Below are 15171 nucleotides of genomic sequence, written 5' to 3'. Positions count from 1 at the left end.
ACACACAGATATACACACTGACACACACAGAGACGCACACACACATAGATATACACACTGACACACACACTCAGATATACACACTGACACACACAGAGACGCACGCACAGACAGATATACACACTGACATATACACACACACAGATATACACACTGACACACACACAGATACAGACAATGACACACACACAGAGACAGATATACACACTGACACACACACACAGATATACACACTGACACACAGGGACACACCCACGCTCACACAGACAGATATGCACACTGACACACACACACACATACACACAGGCAGATATACACTCTAACACACACACAGACAGATATAAACACTGACACACACAGAGGTATACACACTCACACACACAGATATACACACTGACACACAGGGACACACACGCTCACACAGACAGATATGCACGCACACACACTGACACACACACAGACAGACAGATATACACACTGACAGACACTGACACATACACTCAGACAGATATACACACTGACAGACACTGACACATACACTCAGACAGATATACACACTGACACACACAGAGACAGATATACACACTGACAGACACTGACACATACACTCAGACAGATATACACACTGACACACACAGAGACAGATATACACACTGACAGATATACACACTGACACACACAGAGACAGATATACACACTGACAGACACTGACACACACACTCAGATAGATATACACACTGACACACACACATATATACACACTGACACACACACAGAGACAGATATACACACTGACATACCCACACACAGATATACACACTGACACACACACACACACAGATATACACACTGACACACACACAGATATACATACTGACACACACGCACACAGATATACACACTGACACACACACACACACACACACACACAGATATACACACTGACACACCCACACACAGATATACACACTGACACACACACACAGATATACACACTGACACACACACACACATACACACTGACACACACACAGAGACAGATATACACACTGACACACCCACACACGGATATACACACTGACACACACACACAGATATACACACTGACACACACACACACAGATATACACACTGACACGCACACAGATATACACACTGACACACACACACACAGATATACACACTGACACACACAGAGAGACAGATATACACACTGACATACCCATACACGGATATACACACTGACACACACACACAGATATACACACTGACACACCCACACACAGATATACACACTGACACACACACACAGATATACACACTGACACACACACACACAGATATACACACTGACACACACACACACACACACACAGATATACACACTGACACACACACACACACACACACACACACAGATATACACACTGACACACACACACACACACACAGATATACACACTGACACACACACACACACACACACAGATATACACACTGACACACACACACACACACACACACACACAGATATACACACTGACACATACACACACACACACACACACACAGATATACACACTGACACACACACACACACACAGATATACACACTGACACACACACACACAGGCGTAGCTACGTCTCTGCTGGCTACATCTGTGGGAAGTGCACCCAACCCCAGCTCCTTGAAAACCGTGTTAGGGAATTGGAGCTGGAGCTGGATGAACTACGGATCATTCGGGAGACTGAGGGGGTAATTGAGAGGAGTTACCGGGAGTTGGTCACTCCTAAGGCTCAGGACAAGGATAGATGGGTTACAGTCAGGGGGAGGAAAGGGGACAGACAGACAGTGCAGAGATCCCCTGTGGACATTCCCCTCAGCAATAAGTATACCATTTTGGATACTGCTGGGGGCGGTGACCGACCAGAGGGACACCATAGCAGTCAGGTCTCTGGCACTGAGCCTGACACTGTGGCAAAGAAGGGAAGAGGGCAGAATAGAAGAGTACTCGTGGTGGGGGACTCGATAGTGAGGGGAATCGACCGGAGATTTTGTGGTCAGGATCGGGATTCCCGGAAGGTATGTTGGCTCCCTGGTGCCAGGGTCCGGGACGTCTCCGATCGGGTGTATAAGGTTCTAAAAGGGGAGGGCGAACAGCCAGAAATCGTGTTACATATTGGCCAGGAAAAGGATCGAGGATATAAAAAGTGATTTCAGTGAGTTAGGATGGAAGCTGCAAAGCAGGACCAACAGAGTAGTGTTCTCTCGTTTACTACCGGTGCCACGAGATAGCGAGGTGAGGAACAGGGAGCGGGCGCAGCTTAATACGTGGCTGTGCAGCTGGTGTAGGAGGGAGGGCTTCAGACATGTAGATAATTGGGATGCCTTCTGGGGAAGGTGGGACCTGTACATGAAGGACGGGTTGCAACTGAACTGGGAGGGGACCAATGTCCTGGGTGGAAGGTTTGCACGAGTAGTTCGAGAGGGTTTAAACTAGTATGGGAGGGGAGGGTGGGAACCTGAGCTGTGTACCGGAGGGGAGAGTTGATGCAGATGAGGCAGTAGCAAGAGGTAGACCAGCTAGTGGGAAGGATTTTCCTGGGAAGGAACCAAGGGATCAGTTAAAGTGTGTTTGCTTTAACGCAAGGAGTATCAGAAATAAAAGTGACGAACTGAGAGCATGGATCAGTACCTGGTGCAATGATGGTGTGGCCATAACAGAGACGTGGGTTTCTCAGGGGCAGGAATGGTTGCTGGATGTTCCAGGGTTTAGAGCATTTAAAAAGAATAGGGAGGGGGGAAAAAAGAGGAGGGGGTGTCGCACTGCTAATCAGAGAGGGTATCACAGCTACAGAAGCTTCCATTGTTGAGGAAGATCTGCCTACCGAGTCACTATGGATGGAAATTAGGAACAGCAGGGGAGCAGTCACCTCTTTAGGGGTTTACTGGATTAGTGGTGCTGGAAGAGCACAGCAGTTCAGGCAGCATCCAACGAGCAGCGAAATCGACATTTCGGGCAAAAGCCCTTCATCAGGAATAAAGGCAGTGAGCCTGAAGCGTGGAGAGATAAGCTAGAGGAGGGTGGGGGTGGGGAGACAGTAGCACAGAGTACAATGGGTGAAGAGCTTCAGGGCAGAGGAAATGACCTGGGAGTTGCAGTGGGAGAGGGACTCCCTGAGATTCTTGTCCTCTTGCAAGGATGTCTGCCTTGAAGAAGTTTTCCTCCTCTCTCTACAAGAATCTCAGGGAGTCCCTCTCCCACTGCAACTCCCAGGTCATTTCCTCTGCTCTGAAGCTCTTCAACCATGTTGTGAAACAAACTCGGTACCACAGCCACATTTGCTTCCTCAGTGCATGCCTCCGTAACCAACTCATCCCACACGGACTCCAGACCACCTTTAAACCAGCAGAGTTCGGACCCGAACAGGCAATGTGGACTTCAACAGCTTCCTCATTTCCCCTTCCCCCACCTCATCCTAGTTTCAAACTTCCAGCTCAGTCACTGTCTCCATGGCTTGTCCGGACTTGTCCTACCTGCCTATCTCCTTTTCCACCTATCCACTCCACCCTCTCCTCCTTGACCTATCACCTTCATCCCCTCCCCCACTCACCCATTGTACTCTGTGCTACTCTCTCCCCACCCCCACCCTCCTCTAGCTTATCTCTCCATGCTTCAGACTCACTGCCTTTATTCCTGATGAAGGGCTTTTGCCCGAAATGTCGATTTTGCTGCTCGTTGGATGCTGCCTGAACTGCTGTGCTCTTCCAGCACCACTAATCCAGTATTTGGTTTTCAGCATCTGCAGTCATTGTTTTTACCCTCTTTAGGGGTTTACTACAGGCCCCCCAATAGCACCAGGGAGATGGAAGAAAGCATAGCTCGGCAGATTTTGGAAAAGTGTGGACGTAGTAGGGTTGTTGTAATGGGTGACTTTAACTTTCCCAATATTGATTGGAACCTCCTTCGAGCAGAAGATTTGAATGGAGCTGTTTTTGTAAGGTGTGTTCAGGAGGGTTTCCTAACTCAGTACGTTGACAGGCCGACGAGGGGAGAGGCCATTCTAGACTTGGTGCTCGGCAATGAGCCGGGGCAGGTATCAGATCTTGCGGTGGGAGAGCACTTTGGTGATAGTGACCACAACTGCCTCACATTCTACATAGCTATGGAGAAGGAGAGGATTAGGCAAAATGGGAGGATATTTAATTGGGGAAGAGGAAACTATGATGTGATTAGACATGAGTTAGGAAGCATGGATTGGGAGCAATCGTTCCACGGTAAAGGCACTATAGACGTGTGGAGACTGTTTAAGGAATAGTTGTTGCGAGTGATGAATAAATATGTCCCTCTGAGACAGGCAAGAAGAGGTAAGATAAAGGAACCTTGGATGACGAGAGCAATGGAGCGTCTCGTCAAAAGGAAGAAGGTAGCTTACATAAGGTGGAGGAAGCTAGGGTCAAGCTCAGCTCTAGAGGATTACAGGCAGGCAAGGAAGGAGCTCAAAAATGGTCTGAGGAGAGCCAGGAGGGGGCACGAGAAAGGCTTGGCAGAACGGATTAGGGAGAACACAAAGGCATTTTACACTAATGTGAGGAATAAGAGAATGGTCAAAGAAAGAGTAGGGCCAATCAGGGATAGCATAGGGAACTTGTGTGTGGAGTCTGAGGAGGTACATAGAACATAGAACATAGAAGAATACAGCACAGTACAGGCCCTTTGGCCCTCGATGTTGTGCCAATCCAAGCCCACCTAACCTACACTAGCCCACTATCCTCCATATGCCTATCCAATGCCCGTTTAAATGCCCATAAAGAGGGAGAGTCCACCACTGCTACTGGCAGGGCATTCCATGAACTTACGACTCGCTGAGTGAAGAACCTACCCCTAACATCTGTCCTATACCTACCACCCCTTAATTTAAAGCTGTGTCCCCTAGTAACAGCTGACTCCATACGCGGAAAAAGGTTCTCACTGTCAACCCGATCTAAACCCCTAATCATCTTGTACACCTCTATCAAATCTCCCCTAAACCTTCTTTTCTCCAATGAGAACAGCCCCAAGTGCCTCAGCCTTTCCTCATAGGATCTTCCTACCATACCAGGCAACATCCTGGTAAACCTCCTCTGCACCCGTTCCAGTGCTTCCACATCCTTCCTATAGTATGGCGACCAAAACTGTACACAATACTCCAGATAAGGCCGCACCAGAGTCTTATACAACTGCAACATGAAATAGGGGAATGAGTTTTTTGCTTCTGTCTTTACAAAAGAAATGAACTTTGTAGTGAATGAACCCTTTGAAGAGCAGGCGTGCATGCTGGAATGGATAGAGATAGAGGAAGCTGATGTGCAGAAAATTTTGTCAAACATTAAGATTGACAAGCCGCCAGGCCCAGACCAGATTTGTCCTCGGCTGCTTTGGGAAACCAGAAATGTAATTGCTTCACCACTTGTGAAGATCTTTTCATCCTCGCTCTCCACTGGAGTCGTACCTGAGGACTGGATCTCTCCAGGCAAATGTAATTCCTCTCTTCAAGAAGGGAAATAAGGAAGTCCCCGGCAATTACAGACCAGTAAGTCTCACGTCTGTCATCTGTAAGGTGTTGGAAAGGATTCTGAGGGATAGGATTTATGACCATCTGGAAGAACATGGCTTGATTAAATACAGTCAACACGGCTTTGTGAAGGGCAGGTCATGCCTCACAAATCTTATTGAGTACTTTGAGGATGTTACTAGACAAGTTGATGAGGGTTCGAGCAGTGGATGTTGTATATATGGACTTCAGTAAGGCATTTGAAAAGGTTCCCCATGGTAGGCTCATTCAGAAGGTCAGGAGGAATGGGATACAGGGGAACATAGCTGTCTGGATACAGAATTGGCTGGTCGATAGAAGACAGCGAGTGGTAGTAGAAGGAAAATATTCTGCCTGGAAGTCTGTGGTGAGTGGTGTTCCACAGGGCTCTGTTCTTGGGCCTCTACTGTTTGTAATTTTTATGAATGACTTGGATGAGGGGATTGAAGGATGGGTCAGCAAGTTTGCAGATGACACAAAGGTTGGAGGTGTTGTTGACAGTATAGAGGGCTGTTGTAGGCTGCAGCAGGACATTGACAGGATGCAGAGATGGGCTGAGAGGTGGCAGATGGAGTTCAATCTGGATAAATGCGAGGTGATGCGTTTTGGAAGGTCGAATTTGAAAGCTGAGTACAGGATTAAGGATAGGATTCTTGGCAGTGTGGAGGAACAGAGGGATCTTGGGGTGCAGGTACATAGATCCCTTAAAATTGCCACCCAAGTGGACAGGGTTGTTAAGAAAGCATATGGTGTTTTGGCTTTCATTAACAGGGGGATTGAGTTTAAGAGTCGTGAGATCTTGTTGCAGCTCTATAAAACTTTGGTTAGACCGCACTTGGAATACTGCGTCCAGTTCTGGTCGCCCTATTATAGGAAAGATGTGGATACTTTGGAGAGGGTTCAGAGGAGGTTTACCAGGATGCTGCCTGGAATGGAGGGCTTATCTTACGAAGAGAGGTTGACTGGGCTCGGACTTTTATCATTGGAGAAAAGGAGGAGAAGAGGGGACCTAATTGAGGTATACAAGATAATGAGAGGCATAGATAGAGTCGATAGTCAGAGACTATTTCCCAGGGCAGAAATGGCTAACACGAGGGGTCATAGTTTTAAGCTAGTTGGAGGAAAGTATAGAGGGGATGTCAGAGGCGGGTTCTTTACACAGAGAGTTGTGAGAGCATGGAATGCGTTACCAGCAGCAGTTGTGGAGGCGAGGTCTTTGGGGATATTTAAGAGACTGCTGGACATGCATATGGTCACAGAAATTTGAGGGTCCGTACATGAGGATCAGTGGTCAGCACAACATCGTGGGCTGAAGGGCCTGTTCTGTGCCGTACTGTTCTATGTTCTATGACACACACAGACAGACAGATATACAAACGGACACACACACAGATATACACACACACACACACACAGACACACACACAGACAGATATACACACTGACACACACATATATACACACTGACACACAGAGAGACATATATACACAACGACACACACACACGCAGACAGATATACACACTGACACACACACACAGATATACACACTGACACACACAGGCACACACAGACAGATACACACACACACAGACAGATATACACACTGACACGCATAGACAGACACAAACAGACAGATATACACACTGACACACACACACAGATATACACACTGACACCCACACAGGCACACACAGACAGATACACACACACACAGACAGATATACACACTGACACGCATAGACAGACACAAACAGACAGATATACACACACTGACACACATAGTCGGATATACACACACACACACACAGAGGCAGATATACACGCACACACTGATACACACAGACAGATATACACACTGACACACACAAAGACATACACACACAGACAGATATACGCACTGACACGCACAGACACACACACACACAGATATACACACTGACACACACTCTCACACTCAACCCAGATAGACACACTGACACACACACAGACACAACGCACAGACAGATATATACACTGACACACACAGATATACACACACACACACACAAAGACAGATATACACACTGACACACACAGATATACACACACACACACAGATATTCACACTGACACACACAGAGACAGATATACACACTGATACACACACACAGGCAGAAATACACACTGACACACACACACACACACACACACACACACACATACACACACACACACACAGAGACAGATATTCACACTGACACACACAAAGACAGATATACACACTGACGCACACACAGACATACACACTGACACACACACACACACACACACACACACATATATGCACACTGACACACACACACACAGATATACACACTGACGCACACACACAGACAGATATACACACTGACACACACACAGATATACACACTGACACACACAGAGACAGATATACACACTGACACACACACACAGACAGCTATTCACACTGACACACACACAGATATACACACACAGATATACATACTGACACACACACACAGACAGATATACACACTGACACACACACACAGATATACACACTGACACACACAGACCCACACAGACAGATATACACACTGACACACACTCACACACACAGATATACACACTGACACACACACAGATATACACACTGACACACACTCACACACACAGATATACACACTGACACACACACAGATATACACACTGACACACACACACAGACACACAGATATACACACTGACACACACACACACAGATATACACACTGACACACACAGATATACACACTGACACACACACACAGATATACACACTGACACACACAGAGACACATATATACACTGACACACACACAAACAGACAGATGTACACACTGACACACATGCACACAGAGACATACACGGAGACAGATATATACACTGACACACACACAGACATACAGATATACACACTGACACACAGAGAAAGATATATACAGGGACGGACACAACACACAGACAGATATACACACTGATACACACACACAGACCCACACAGACAGATATACACACTGACACACACAGATATACACACTGACACACACACACACAGATATACACACTGACACACACACACACAGATATACACACTGACACACACACACAGACCCACACAGACAGATATACACACTGACACACACAGATATACACACTGACACACACACACACAGATATACACACTGACACACACACACAGACCCACACAGACAGATATACACACTGACACACACAGATATACACACTGACACACACACACAGATATACACACTGACACACACAGACACACACACAGATATACACACTGACACACACAACCCAGATATGCAAACTGACACACACACACACACACACACACACATGGACACACACACACACTGACACACACACACACTGACACACACACACACACACACACACACACTGACACAGAGAGAGAGAGACACACACAGATATACATACTGACACATACACAGATATACACACATATCTGTGTGTGTCAGTGCGTATATCTGTGTCTGTGGGTGAGCATGTGTGCGCATGTGTGTGTCTGTGTGAGTATGCATCTGTGTGTGTTTGTGTGTGCCTGTGTGTGTGTCTGTGTGTGTGTGCATGTGTGTGTCTGTGTATGTGTGCATCTGTGTGTCTGTGTATGTCTGTGTATGTGTCTGTGTGTGTGCGTGTCTGTGTGTGTGTCCTGTGTGTGTGTCCATGTGTGTGTCTGTGTGTGAGTGCGTGCGTATGTGTATGTGTATGTCTGTGTGTGCGTGTGTGTGTCTGTGTGTGTGCGTGTATGTGTCTGTGTGTGTGTGCATCTGTGTGCGCGTGCATGTATGTCTGTGCGTGTCTGCGTGCGTGTGTGTGTGTCACTGTGTGTGTCCATGTGTGTGTGTGTGTGTGTGCACGTGCGTGTGTCTGTGCGTCTATGTGTGTGTGTGTCTGTGTCTATGCGTCTGTATGTGTGTGCGCGAGTGTGTGTCTGTGTGTGTGTCTGTATGTGTGCATGGGTGTGTCTGTGTGTGTGTCTGTGCGTGTGTGTCTATGTGTGTGTGCGTCTGTGTGTCTGTGCGTGTGTCTGTGGGTGTATGTCTGCGTTTGTGTATCTGTGTGTGTCAGTGTGCATGTGTGTGTCTGTGTGTGTGAGTGTCTGTGTGTGTGCGTGCGTGCGTGTGTGTGTGGGTGTGCCTGTGTGTGTGTCACTGTGTGTCCGAGTGTGTGTGTCCAGATGTGTGTGTCTGTGTGTGTGCCTGTCTGTGTGTGTGTCTGTGTTTCTGTGTGTGAGAGTGTGTCTGCACGTGAGTGTGCGTGTGTGTGTGTTTGTGCGTGTAAGTGTGTGTGTGTCTGTGTATTTGTGTCTGTGTGTGTGCGTCTGTGTGTGTGGTGTGTGTGTAAGTGTGTTTGAGTCTGTGTATGTGTGTTTGTGTTTGTCTATGTGAGTGTGTGGGTGGGTGTAAGTCTGTGTGTGTGTCAGTGTGTCTGTGCGTGTGTCTGTATCTGTGTGTGTCTGTGTGTGTGTCCGTGTGTGTTGTATATGTGTGTGCGTGTGTGTGTGTGTGTCTGTGTGTGTGTGAATGTGTGTGGGTGTCTGTGTGTGACTGTATGTGTGTGTGTCTGTGTGTGTTGTGTGTGTGTGTGTTGTGTGTGCGTGCGTGTGTTGTGTGTGCATCTGTGTGTGTGTCTGTGTGTGTGTCCATGCGTGTGTGTGTTGTGTGCCTGTCTGTGTGTGCGTGTGTGTGTCTGTGTGCGTGTCTGGGTGTGTGTCTGTGTGTGTCTGTTTCTGTGTGCGTCTGTGTGTGTCTGCATGTGTGTCTGTGTGTGTGCATGTGTGTGTGCATCTGTATGTGTGTCTGTGTATGTGTGCGTGTGTGTGTCCATGTGTGTGTCTGTGTGTGTGTGCGTGCGTGTGTCTGTGTGTGTGCCTGTGTGTGTGTCTGTATGTGCGCATGTGTGTGTCTGTGTGTGTGTGTCTGTGTGTGTGCGTCTGTGTGTGTCCAAGTGTGTATGTGTGTGTGTGCTCGTGCGTGTGTGTCTGTGCGTCTATGTGTGTGTGTGTCTGTGTCTGTGTGTGTGCGTCTGTATGTGTGTGCGCAAGTGTGTGTCTGCGTGTGTGCGTGTGTGTGTGTCTGTTTGTGTGCGTGGGTGTGTCTGAGGGTGTGTGTGCGTGTGTGTCTGCGTTTGTATATCTGTGTGTGTCAGTGTGCATGTGTGTGTCTGTGTGCGTGAGTGTGTCTGTGTGTGCGTGTGTGTCTGTGTGCGTGTCTGGGTGTGTGTCTATGTCTGTGTGTGTCTGCGTGTGTGTCTATGTATGTGCATGTGTGTGTGCATCTGTATGTGTGTCTGTGTATGTGTGCGTGTGTCTGTGTGCGTGTGTCTGTGAGTGTGTGTGTGTCTGTGAGTGTGTGTGTGTGTGTGTCTGTGTGTGTGTGCATCTGTGTGTGTGTCCATGTGTGTGTCTGTGTGTGTGTGTCACTGTGTGTGTCCAAGTGTGTGTGTGTGTGTGTGTGTGTGTGCGCGTGTGCGTGTGTGTCTGTGCGTCTATGTGTGTGTGTGTCTGTGTCTGTGCGTCTGTATGTGTGCGCGCGAGTGTGTGTCTGTGTGTGTGTCTGTATGTGTGCGTGGGTGTGTCTGTGTGTGTGTCTGTGCGTGTGTGTCTATGTGTGTGTGCGTCTGTGTGTGTCTGTTTGTGTGCGTGTGTGTGTCTGTGGGTGTGTGCGTGTCTGCGTTTGTGTATCTGTGTGTGTCAGTGTGCATGTGTGTGTCTGTGTGTGTGAGTGTGTCTGTGTGTGTGCGGGTGTGTCTGTCACTGTGTGTGTCCGAGTGTGTGTGTCCCCGGATGTGTGTGTCTGTGTGTGTGCCTGTCTGTGTGTGAGTCTGTGTTTCTGTGTGTGAGAGTGTGTCTACATGTGAGTGTGCGTGTGTGTCTGTGCGTGTGTGTGTCTGTGCGTGTAAGTGTGTGTGTGTCTGTGTATTTGTGTCTGTGTGTGCGTCTGTGTGTGTGGTGTGTGTGTAATTGTGTTTGAGTCTGTGTATGTGTGTGTGTGTTTGTGTTTGTCTGTGTGTGAGTGTGTGGGTGGGTGTATGTCTCTGTGTGTGTCAGTGTGTCTGTGTGTGTGCCTGTATCTGTGTGTGTGTCCATGTGTGTTGTATATGTGTGTGCGTGTGTGTGTGTGTGTCTGTATGTATGTGTGTGTGAATGTGTGTGGGTGTCTGCGCGTGACTGTATGTGTGTGTGTCTGTGTGTGTTGTGTGTGTGTGTCTTGTGTGTGTGCGTGTGTTGTGTGTGCATCTGTATGTGTGTCTATGTGTGTGGCCATGCGTGTGTGTGTTGTGTGCCTGTCGGTGTGTGTGTCTGTGTGTGCATGTGTGTGTCTGTGTGCGTGTCTGGGTGTGTGTCTGTGTGTGTCTGTGTCTGTCTGCGTGAGTGTCTGTGTGTGTGCGCGTGTGTGTCCATGTGTGTGTCTGTGTGTGTGTGCGTGTGTGTGTCTGTGTGTCTGTCTGTGAGTGTGTGTGCGTGTATCTGTGTGTGTGTGTCTGTGTGTGTGTGCATCTGTGTGTGTGTGTGTCCATGTGTGTGTCTGTGTGTGTGTGCGTGCGTGTGTCTGTGTGTGCGCCTGTGTGTGTGTCTCTGTGTGTGTGTGTCTGGGTGTGCATCTGTGTGTGTCCGTGTCTGTGTGTGTCTGTGCGTGTGTCTGTGTGCGTGCGTGTGTATGTCTGTGTGCGTGTGCATCTTTGTGTGTATACGTGTATGTGTGTGCGTGTGTTTGTGTGTGTATCGGTATGTGTGTCTGTGCATGTGTGCGTGTGTGTGTCCATGTGTGTGTCTGTGTATGTCTGTGTGCACGTGCGTGTGTGTCTGTGTGTGTCTGTGTTTTAGTGTCTGTGTGTGTTTGCATGTGCGTGCTTGTGAGTGTGTGCGTCTGTGTGTGTGCGCGTGCGTGTGCATGTGTGTGCCTGTGTGTGTGTGTGTGTGTGTCTGTGTGTGTGTGCATGCGTGTGTGTCTGTGTGTGTGGCAGTGTGTGCGTAAGTGTGTGTGTGCATGTGTGTGTGTGTGAGTCTGTGTGTGTGTGTCTGTATGTGTGCGTGTGTGTGTGTGTCTGTGCGTGTGTGTGTTCATGTGTCTATGTGTGTGTCTATGTGTGAGTGTGTCTGTGTGTGTGTGCCTGTGTGAGTGTGTCTATGTTTGTGTGCATGCGCGTGTGTGCATCTGTGTATGTGTCTGCGTATGTGTGTGTCTGTGAGTGTGTCTGTGTGTGCATGTACGTGTGTCTGTGTGTGTGTGTCTGTGTATGTGTGCATCTGTGTGTGTCTGTGTGTGCGTATGTGTCTGTGTGTGTGCGCATCTGTGTATGTGCGTGTGTGTGTCTGTGTATGTGTGCGTCTGTTTGTCTGTCTATGTGCGCATGTTGTCTGTGTGTGTGTCTATGTATGTGTGCGTCTGTGTCTGTCTGTGTGTGTGTCTGTGTATGTGTGCGTCTGTGTGTGTCTGTGTGCGTGCGTATGTGTCTGTGTGTGTGCACATGTGTGTGTGCATGTGTGTGTGTGTGTGAGTCTGTGTGTGTGTGTCTGTATGTGTGCGTGTGTGTGTGTGTCTGTGCGTGTGTGTGTGTTCATGTGTCTATGTGTGTGTCTATGTGTGAGTGTGTCTGTGTGTGTGTGCCTGTGTGAGTGTGTCTATGTGTGTGTGCATGCGCGTGTGTGCATCTGTGTATGTGTCTGCGTATGTGTGTGTGTGCGTCTGTGTGTGTGCATGTGTGTGTCTGTGAGTGTGTCTGTGTGTGCATGTACGTGTGTCTGTGTGTGTGTGTCTGTGTGTGTGCGCATCTGTGTATGTGCGTGTGTGTCTGTGTATGTGTGCGTCTGTGTTTGTCTGTCTATGTGCGCATGTTGTCTGTGTGTGTGTCTATGTATGTGTGCGTCTGTGTCTGTCTGTGTGTGTGTCTGTGTATGTGTGCGTCTGTGTGTGTCAGTGTGCGTGTGTATGTGTCTGTGTGTGTGCACATGTGTGTGTGTGCGTGTGTGGTGCACGTGTGTGTCTGTGTGCGTGTGTGTGTGCACATGTGTGTCTGTGTGCGTGTGCGCGTCTGTGTGTGTGTCTGTGTGTCTCTCCATGTTTTACTGTCTGTGTGTGTGCGCGTGTGTGTCTGTGTGAGTGTGTCTATGTGTGTGTGCATGTATGTGTGTGCATGTGTATGTGTGCGCGCCTGTGTGCCTGTGTGTGTGCGTCTGTGTGTGTCTGTCTATGTGTGTCTGTGTGCGTGCGAGTGTGTGCGTGTGTGTGTATGTGTGTATCCATGTGTGTGTGTGCATGGGTGTGTCTTGTGTGTGTGTGTGTGCATGTGTCTGTGTGTCTGTGTGTGTGTGTTTGTGTGTTGTGTGCGTGTTTGTGTGTTGTGTGCGTGTGTCTGTCTGTGTGTGTATTTGTGTGTCTGTGTATGTCTGTGTGTGTGTCTGCATGTGTGTATCTGTGTGTGCCTGCATGTGTCTGTGTGTGTGTGTGTGTCTGCGTGTCTCTGTGTGTGTCTGTGTGTCTATGTCTGTGTATCTGTGTATGTCTGTGTGTGTGTCTGTGTGTGCGTGTCTGTGTGTGTGTCTGCGTGTGTATGTGCGTGTCTGTGCGTGTGTCTGTGTGTGTGTGGGTCTGTGTGCCTGTGTGTATGTGTCTGTGAGTGTGTGTCTGTGTGTATGTGTCTGTGTGTCTGTGTGTGTGTGTCTGTGTGTTTGTGTCTGTGTGTGTGTCTGTGTGTGTGTGGGTGTGTCTATGTGTGTGTCTGTGTGTATGTGTCTCTGTCTGTGTGTCTGTGTGTGTCTCTGTGTCTGTGTGTGTCTATGTGTGTGCATGTGTATGTGTGCGCGCCTGTGTCTGTGCGTGCGCATGCCTGTGTGCCTGTGTGTGTGTCTGTGTGTGTCTGTGTGTGTGTGTCTGTGTGTCACTGTGTGTGTCCAAGAGTGTGTGTCTGTGTGTGTGTCTGTGAGTGTGTGCGTCTGTGTGTGTGTGCGTGCGTGTGTGTGTCTGTGTATCCATGTGTGTGTGCGTGGGTGTGTCTTGTGTGTGTGTGTGTGTGTGTGTCTGTGTGTCTGTGTGTGTGTTTGTGTGTTGTGTGCGTGTGTCTGTCTGTGTGTGTGTCTGTGTGTGTATTTGTGTGTCTGTGTATGTGTCTGTGTGTATATGTCTGTGTGTCTGTGTGTGTCTGTGTATGTCTGTGTGTGTCTGAGTGTGTGTCTGCATGTGTGTATCTGTGTGTGCCTGCATGTGTCTGTGTGTGTGTGTCTATGTGTGTCTGTCTGTGTGTCTCTGTGGGTGTCTGTGTGTCTATGTCTGTGTATCTGTGTATGCCTGTGTGTGTGTCTGCGTGTGCGTGTCTGTGTGTGTGTCTGCGTGTGTATGTGTGTGTCTGTGCGTGTGTCTGTGTGTGTGTGTCTGTGTTTGTGTGTCTGTGTGTGTGTGGGTCTGCGTGTCTATGGGTCTGTGTGTATGTGTCTGTGAGTGTGTGTCTGTGTGTGTGTGTCTGTGTGTGTGTCTGTCTGTGTGTGTCTGTGTGTGTGTGCATGTGT

Source organism: Chiloscyllium punctatum, chromosome 21 (assembly GCF_047496795.1).
Source record: "Chiloscyllium punctatum isolate Juve2018m chromosome 21, sChiPun1.3, whole genome shotgun sequence".
Lineage (NCBI taxonomy): Eukaryota > Metazoa > Chordata > Chondrichthyes > Orectolobiformes > Hemiscylliidae > Chiloscyllium > Chiloscyllium punctatum.
The sequence above is the reverse complement of the archived record's forward strand: the minus strand, read 5'-3'. Positions refer to the sequence as shown.